This window comes from Felis catus, chromosome D4 (genome assembly GCF_018350175.1).
Source record: "Felis catus isolate Fca126 chromosome D4, F.catus_Fca126_mat1.0, whole genome shotgun sequence".
Classification (NCBI taxonomy): Eukaryota; Metazoa; Chordata; class Mammalia; order Carnivora; family Felidae; genus Felis; species Felis catus.
The window spans coordinates 49,801,731-49,811,125 of NC_058380.1; the positions used below are offsets into that span (position 1 = coordinate 49,801,731).

The 9,395-nt window shown below is 39.5% G+C and overlaps 1 pseudogene; it reads left to right on the forward strand.

Annotated features, from left to right (window-relative positions):
* Positions 1-3,474: 3,474 nt before the first annotated feature.
* Positions 3,475-3,570, forward strand: LOC111557647 (annotated as a pseudogene).
* The last annotated feature ends 5,825 nt before the right edge of the window (positions 3,571-9,395 follow it).

A 9,395-nucleotide genomic window follows, 5' to 3' on the forward strand; every position in this document is an offset into this window, starting at 1 on the left:
AATAACAGCATTAATTTTGTTTTGAAAGCCTGCCTTTATTGAGTGAATAACATATTTAAAGTGCTGGGTCATGACTTCCAAATGATATCCCAAAAAAGGGCAAAAATGGGTGAAGAGAGAGCAAAATGATGTCAGTAAAAGCAGTCATATCCGAATAAGCACCCAGCTCTTTCTGAGGCTCCACACCGCCTGAATACCAAAAGCCTGAGCTAAGGCTTATTCAAGCATGGAGAATGATAGACAACAGGGCCAGACATCCATAGGCCTCCTTCCCCATGTGCTGGCCTATATTCTCATGCACCCAATGAGTCCCTTGATCTATGTCAATTTGCTACTGATATTTAATGATCTGCAGTCACAAATAAATTTGATTTATTTCTATAACATGCCAGGAGCTATTCTTTCACCTGGAGCTTAATAGATATAAAAATGTCGAGAGACAGTCAACAGTCAGTTCTCTCCACAGGGTTTCTGTAGGTGAAATAAATGGGTGCCACACTCTCATCCTTTGGCCCACCTGCCAGTCACTGAGTTTTCCTGATCTCTAAACACCAGAAGGGTGGCGAGTGGGTCAGGCCTGGTTCAGAAGCTCACTGCATTGGCTGAGACAATAGAATTTATTCTAGCAGAGAAACAAAAGCTCAAGTCAGTCATAGATGCCAAGCATCCTCAGTCATAATCCCTAATGAAAGACCATCTGCAGAGACCAAGCATGCTCCTGACCCCAGGAGGGGCTGACCAGGTATTTTAATGATTCAATAAGAGATCCCAGCTTGGAACATAATAAGAAATCCTAAGCCAGAATTCAACTCCATTTCTCAGAAAGTGCGTGACCTCAACATAGCACCCACCCACTCTGAGCTTCAGATTTCCCAACAATAAAACACTGCTTCTCAAATGTTCGTGGGCATAGCCATCACCTGTAGGGCTTGTTAAGCTCGAGGAGATATAATTCGGGCCCAGTTTGTTAAGACATATTTCAGGGGCCCTCCCGTAGAGATTCTGATGTATTAGGTCTAGTGCAGAGTCAGAGAATTTGCATGTCTGATAAGTTTCCACATCATGGTGATAAGGAGGATGTCCACGGACCACGCTTTGAGTAGTACCAAACCGTATCAGTAATGCCAACCTCACAGTGTGTGTGAAGATATGAAGAAGTGCTGATTCTCAGCACAGCCGCTGACTCACAACGCCTCCCGGTGAGCATGCATACATTGAAGAGATGAGGAGCAAAAGTCCAAGAGTATTCATAGGAAGAAAACCCGGGGACATTTAATCATTTTGAATATGCCAGGCACAAGATTTAATTACATTCCAATCCCTCTTGTTAGAATACATTCTCTGTGGCATTACAAACGGGGTCCCAGGCTCAAATGGTGAACTTACCCAAAGACCTCCTACTTCCATGGGGCTTTTTAAACACAAAGCACAAGTTTTTGCTCAAAACATCCATCCGCCCCTTTAGCTCAGCTGCATCTCCATGGCATCCAAATCCTACTTAAAATCATCTTGACTACTACTTAAAAAATAAAAAAAAAAAAAAACATAAATCTTCCCATTGGAACAGCTCTCAAGCAATAGGGGAAGAGATATTTACTTTGCTGAAAACAGGAGTCCCCAGTCAACCCCATGATCAGCTGGAGTCCTTCAGTCTGTCCTTGTCTAATGCAGCACAGTAATCAGGGAACCCGCCTCCCTCCTCCTCCTCCCTCCCTCCCCTCCCTGCATTCCGGCTTTCTCTCTTCACGACATTATTTAATCTCTCAGTTGCAGCTTCTTGGGATTAGCTACAGCATCTATTAATAGTTTTCCTTCTGTTTACAGTTCCAAGGGGAGAAAAATGGCTCATTCCTCTTCTCCAATCTTGAAGATATGTCTTATTGCAGCAGGAGGAAGATGCACAAGCCCCGTGAATAACCTATTTCCACAATCATTCCACTGTAAAGATGCTAATGTGCTTCTATGCCGAATGGATCCATTTAATAGGCAGAACAAGTTGGATATAAACTCTTTAATTGCTTTCAGCACACCGATTATCTTCCTGTGTCACCTATTGTATAATGCAAAAATGTTAACAAAAGCACTTACTGAAGACATTATTGGGAATTAAAAAACAAAGAACCATCAGTTGTCACTAAATATGCCTTTCATGTTCCCAAATGAAATGCATTTGCGCACTCAAGAAATAAGATAGAAATGTGCAGGCCTGCCATTGTCAGATGCAAACATCTTCATTAGATTTTGATCCAGCTGCTGCAAGATCTATAAAAAGAGCTATCAAAGCCTGCAACTCATTATTGGTTATTTCAGGAAAACTTCAAAAAACCATCCCTAAACCTGCACTGATCTTTTCTGACAATTTCCCTGGCCGGGCAGTTTGTTTGCAAAGAGTGGCATTAAAAATCCTCTGCCAAGCTGGCCCCTGGAAATGGTACCTGGAAAGACTCAGTGCCTGTGGCTGTTAAAGAGAAGCCACAATTGCAGAGCCGACCCGTATTCCTGGACACTTGAGCTGTAAATCTCTATCACGCCCCCCCACCCCCCGCCCAAAATCTCCTGTTCTGACCTAACTTTATCTCCTTAAAAGCATATAAGTGAAAGTAGCCAAACTCGGGTCTTTATAGACCAAAACGGAAAGATTAATATATGAGATGTCTCATAACATCCTTTCTCTGCTGCAATAAATCTTCCTATGTATATTGGCAGTCAGCTCATTTCTAGCATGTTATTTTCTGCAGAGGCCATTTTAAAAGAGGAAAAAGACTAGTCAAGGGAATCGGTGGGGAAGGGGAAGAAGAAAGAAAAGAAAGAAAAGGAATGGGAAAGAGTCAGGGTTCTGGGGAAAGGGTGTAGAGAAGGTTAAAGGGAGCAAAACGGTAAATGTCGAAATTACCTACTGTTCTTCCTTTGAATTCCATTGAAACAGAAGGGATCCTACAAAGACCTGAATAACATTCATATAAATCACAGACCCTGGCATCTTGACTTGAGGACCTCTTCAGTCAGGCCCAGGTCTCCAGAGGCTTCTTATGGATACAAAACAACTCACAGAAAACACCTGTCAGAGATGTCACTGTCATTTAGGAAGGACCCTTTCCCCCCTCGGTCTATATGTCTCTCTATTTATGACAAAGAGAAATGCAAATTGTGATCACTATTATCCAACCTCAGTAAACAGGTAGGGAAGGATACATGGGTCCTTAACAAAATCTGCTTTAAAGATTTTTGACTTTGCCTTTAATCTACCCACTAAATTGTCTGTTTTATGTTCAAAAGTAAATTGAAATGCTCAAAATATTGATGTAATATCATATCCATTATTTGAACTAGGTACAAGAGCTCATTTGGGGATCCATTTATTGTCTTTATATTGTTATTAAAACTATTACCCAAATCCTAATGCTCTGGAGACCCACAATATATTCTTTCCTGCATATACCACCATCCTTATTCCTTCCAAACATCTCCTTTTCTGTGCTCTCTTCGCCAGCACATATACTAAAACTGGAATAACATACAGAGAAGGTTAGCATGGTCCCTGTGCAAATTCATGACCCATTCCATATTTTTCTCAATTAAAAAATAATAAAGTTTATTAATTTTTTTAAGAAGCAGTTTTAAGGTGACCTTTTCTGTGGTGCCTTGGCAATCATCTTCCCTCCTGCCGACTCCTTTAGTCAATGGAGTCACACTGATAAGAGCAGAGAGATTGAGGTCCACACGTCCTCACAAGAGGGGGATTTTGAGTTGGGAACCTGCTGCACCCAGAGACTCTTTCTAAAATGTGAATCTGATCATGAGACTCCCCTGTGTAACACCATTCAGTGATTTCGTATTGCCCTTCAGATAAAATCACATTCCTGCTGTGTGGCTACTGGCAAGTTATTAAACTTCTTTCTGGCTCAATTTCCTCTTGTATAAAATGGTGATAATAATCATGAGGAAAATGTATGTAAGGCACTTAGCACAAAGTTAATAAATGCTCACTATTATTATTATTGATGTTATCTCACGGGCCACATTCATTCTCAGTTCCCTCCTCACTGTCTTACAGCTGTATTCAACACTGAGTTTCCCAACTCCCATGAGCTTTCTAGCCTTTATGCCATGGCCTGTGACATTCTTTCTGTTTGCAACACCCTCTTCCTCTTCCTGGCCTTTGGCCAGTTTTATTGCTATGCATTTATAAACTGTCAGCTTAAGTGCATATTATCAAGATGGCCTTCCCTGACCCCAAGGTCCTGCATACGATGCATACTTCCTCTACAGTAATATACATCATACATTACTATAACATTTTGCTTGACTGAAATATCCATAAAGGACCCAAGGTTAGATTTGCCTTGCTCACCACTTTATATTTCAGTAGCAAGCACCAGTAGCAAGGGTAGACTGGATTATAATGCAACTGAAAAAGAAATCTTAATAGATTACAATGATAGAAGATTAGTCCTTGATCACACTAAAATAATCACAGGACAGCTCCACAGTGTTTTCATGCTGAGTCCCAAGCTGATGGATGCCCCACACCTTGGCACATTGTTGATCCCGTGGTAGAGAGAAAGGGAACACAGTCATTATTCACTGCCTCTCTTAAAACTTCCATGCAGAGGTGGCATCTAATTCCTCGTCACATTTTATTGGCTGGGGCAAGTCACGGGGCAGAGCCTGATGTCAATCAGGTGAGGAATCCTTATGCAGAAAAGGCACTACAAAGAGGGAAACTACAGTGTTCAGTGAACTGTACTAGATGCTACAACAGAGCTCGACACATGTTAGTTCAATAAAATATTTCTTTGCCACAAGCTGACAAACATAAAACCCACACCAATTAAAATCTTGCCAGAAACTTCTCTTATTCAGAGATATTCATTTCTTGACATCTTTGACTTTCAAAATCATTCTTCTTTCAGTCACGGGGCCATGTTTTCTGCCACTGGCACCAGATGCATATCTATGTGGTCACAATTTACAAACCATACCAGGACACCACTTTTGAGTAAGGAATAATTAGGTACAACAATATCAACACCATCCTCATAATTTGTGTATTCTATGCAAGCTGTTAATATGGGCAAGATGAGATAATGTCCAGTCTCACAGGACTAGACCGTCAAAAGGGAACCTTTGAAATCAGTCTCTCTAACCTCTTAGATGAGACCCCCAAAATAAGCTGGGTGACTTATGAAATAGTATCAGAGACAGGATTAAAATGTGAATCACCAATTTTTAAACAAGTGTTCTTTTAATTATAGCATAGCTTTGCCATAAGGAATGTGACCAAATGTGAATGATTGGAAGAGATCACCATTTAACAGATGAGGATACCGACACCCATGGGGGTGAAGTGACTTTCTCAAAGCTACCCCACATTATTAGTTCTATTTTGGTTGGCCACACCAAACTTTAAAGCAACTAAAGTTGTTTCAGAATCTAGGATATCACCTGCTCTTCACTGAAGGCTCAAAGAAACACTTCTTGAATTAAATCAAACCAAACTGATTGAATTGAGCTCAACTGAAATCACACAAAACGTGAAGATGTATTTTTTCCCACTAATGTAACCCTTGTTTTCATTTCCCCTGTTGTTTTAAGCTTGCCAGACCAACACTTTACACACCAACAACTATGACTTTGCTAGTTTCTCCTCTACAATATCCTTTTTCTATGTTCCTTCCATATTTATAACCACCGTTCTTCTTTGAGCAGAAACAGATTAATATCTGGAAATCTTGTCATCTCATGACATTTACAGAACAACATAGGATCTGGAAAGCAAAATCACCGATAACAAGGGCCCTAGGAAGATCATTAGACAAAGAACTTTGTTCCCTCTGAGCTAAGCAGGTCAGCTAAAAAGTGACATAACGCAGATGTTCCTAAACCACAGGAACAAATGCCATTAAGTTACTGTCTCCCAACAACTAAGTAATATGTACGAGGAGTAAGAATTAAATTTGGAGAGGGAATACAGATTCTGGCTGGGCTCCAGGGCTGACGGATATTAAATAAGAAAGAAACAGTAGTGCTGTCAAGTCTAATTGTTTAAAACATAAAACTCTTTCCATATGTCTTGAGATGAATAGAGTTGCACAATATCGGGATGCACTATGAAGTCAGGCAAAGAAAGAATAGTATGTACCATTTGGAATGAGAAACTTATCTGCAGGGAATTTGACTCTGCCTTTTTTCCCCCTTCTTCTCATGACCCACCCAGGCACTTAGACATTCGAAAAGAGATCTAGGAAAAGCATATTATGAAATCTCTTTACTATAGACTATAGGATGAGAAATGGATGGCTTTCGCAGTCATACAGAATTTGGTTCCAACCTTGACTGTGCTCTTCTTGTTATATGATCTAAGGCTCAATTCTCTTACCTGTAAGTAGAGACTATATTCTTACAATGTGAGGATGTGTTTAGGATTAAATGAGATCATGGATAGAAGTTGACTAGCATTTAGTAGGCATTTATTACAATATTATACTTCCTTTACATTTTCCTCTAATCACATGGAGATGCAATCATCCACATAGCAGCTCCATATTATTCTGTGATGAAATGAGAAACAGTTTTCACTCATTGACAATAAATTGAGATATTCCAGCATTCCATCCCTTCAGTTAATGAACACAACTTTATACAGCATTACCCACAGGCGAAACTCTGTGGTGTGTATTGTAAAGATCACAAAGTTTTACACGAGATGTGTGAAATAAAGGCATTTGTTCAAGCCCCCTTTCAGCAGTCATGACATTAAACAATCAAGATTATCTGGCCTTTTAAATGCTTTTATTTACGACACGTTTCAGAACAGAAAAATAAACACAAACAACTTAGACTCTAGCTAAAATTAGTGAGTTTTGCTTCATGCTAGATTTATTAAATATTGTGTTTCCAACCAGTTTTGTATTATGGGTATATATCTATGTCTCTGTCTGTATCCATCTATCCATATAACTGCATATACATTGTTCTATGGCAGAAAGTACACTGTGTTGGGGGTTCAACCCCTGTCTTCCCATCCGCTAATGGGAATAAGAATTGTCATTGTGTTCCCACCTGGAATCTCAATTTCCTCTCTGTAAAATCAGATTTTTTGAATAGATTTCCTAACGTCACTACCATATATAGAAATTAAAATGTAGTATACAACATGTGTGACTCTTTACTAATGTAGTGTGTGCATGTGTGTGTGTGTTTCTGAAAAATATGTTCATTTCCAAGAGCACATCTCTACAGTAATTTCATGGAGATAGATACCATCACGAGTGCAGTTTCACATAACACCAAGGTGTCAATAAACGAAAAGTTCTCAGAAGACTCAAACTGCTATTTCCATATCTCCTAGGACAGTCCAGAGATGGTTCAAGGGTAACACCACAGCTCCTCTCTTTTGGCCCCTTGGGTCTACTACAGAACACAGGGACCATCATAGGCCAGTTGGATGCAGAGACTTTGGAGGCTTAATTGATCTTGTGATGCCTTACCTATGGTCTGAAATTAAAACCCCATCTCAAGAGTAATAGGTACAGAAAAAAATTTGGGGGGGCTAAGATTTTATGAAGAGGTACTGCCCAATGTTACAGTACTTTTGACCATCATCTCCCAATTCCTCCTGACCTCATCACTAAATAACACAAACTTCCACTGAGAAGAACTAGAATCATTAACGCCAGAACCAGGAGGGGGTGGTTTGTGAAGTTTGCTTTGCATTCTCGGGGGTCTGATCTTTTTTACGACCTCCTACCACTGCAAAATCATTAAAAGAAGCCCTACATATTTCACATTTTTAACTATTCCAAATTCCTGATGTGTCTGAATATTTTAACTTCTCAGATATTATTTATAAGGAGTGGCACCCATATATCAAAAATCTTTTTTATATAGCTTTTATAAATCGAAAACATGCATTCTTTGCCTGTTCCCCAACTCTTGCAGTCGCATGCAGAAATTTGCCTTGATAGAAGGAAAAATACAGAATAAGGAGAAAGGTATTTTCCATCATAAAAATTTTAACTTGGAGAAGAAAAAGGGCAATTACATAAACAAGTCAATTCAGCCTTAGGGAATGTGTAACTCACATAGGTTTCTGGTTGAAACCCAGCTGAAAAAGAAGAAACAGATATAAAATCTTGCTGCATAATTCATCTCCACTTTATATGAATATTAAGACTCTGATTATTATTAGGTCCTTGTTATATTAACATTCATTGACCTCTTCAATAAATGACCCATGCAACAGCTGCTGACTCAGAATCTCTGGAAATGAAGATAGCTTCACGTTTCTTTAAAAATAGCACTAAAAATTTGCACCAGTGATTTTGAAACAGGTGCTGCTGCGAAAACACTGTGTATGTCCATGGTGCCAAAGTCCCTCCTCTTAGAAATGCTTCATGTGGGAATTAGCAGCACCTTTCCCACCACCCCCAGCCACTTTAGCAATGCTGTTTCATACATATGGAAGGCTGTTGGAGTCTTTTGTCCCATACTCCATTGCATCCTGGGATACTGACCTCCTAAATGATTTTTTAAAAGTTGCACACAGTAAGGCTCATTCTTGGTGCAGTGAAGTTCTGTGGGCTTCTGACAAATGCATAGTGTCATGTGTTTACCATTACAAGGTTGTACAGAATGGTTCTAGTTAGACTTAGGATAGTGTGCTTTTGCATCAAGCAATTGCTTCAGTGTATGCAACGTCCTCCAGTGCCTGCTTTGTTCAATCTACCTGTCATTAAGCCTGAGAGCAACAGACAGACAACAAGTATTAACTGTGAAGTAACAGTTGTAACAGAATATTTGTATGTGCCTTTCTCAGGGTATGTAATAGTCCAAATGTGTCCTTTAACAGATGGCGTACTGGGTTTCTGCCCTCCAGGAAAAAAAAATCAAATAAAACACCTGGGCTTGAGGCTGGAGGAAGAACTGACACCAAGTTCACATTTAAGGTACCTAGTAAATCACTGGAGATCAAAAATGTTAGAAAGCTAATAAAAGGGTCTACGTTTGAAATATTTTTTCCTTTGGCTTAATTCATACTCCCATTCTGCTATTGCTTATTCCTGAGAAAATTTATAGATAAAAGATTTTAAAATGTGTTCAAGAGAAATTTAGGTCATACACTTGTAATCAAGGCCCTTGTTTTGACGACAAGAACTATGGTCATCTCTCAGTTGGTATGTTTTCCCCAAACACAGACCACTAATGGTAAATTACTTGGCCTTAAGGTTAGAGTTCTTAGATTCATTATATTGACAGAATTAGAGAGAAGATTACAGCAGTTCCTGGAAAGAAGACCTCACATTTCCTTCTAAGTACAGATACCTTACACACTAGTCGAAGGGTGCATAACTTTGAACTTGGGAGAGAGAATAGGCAGAAATCAATACTGAATA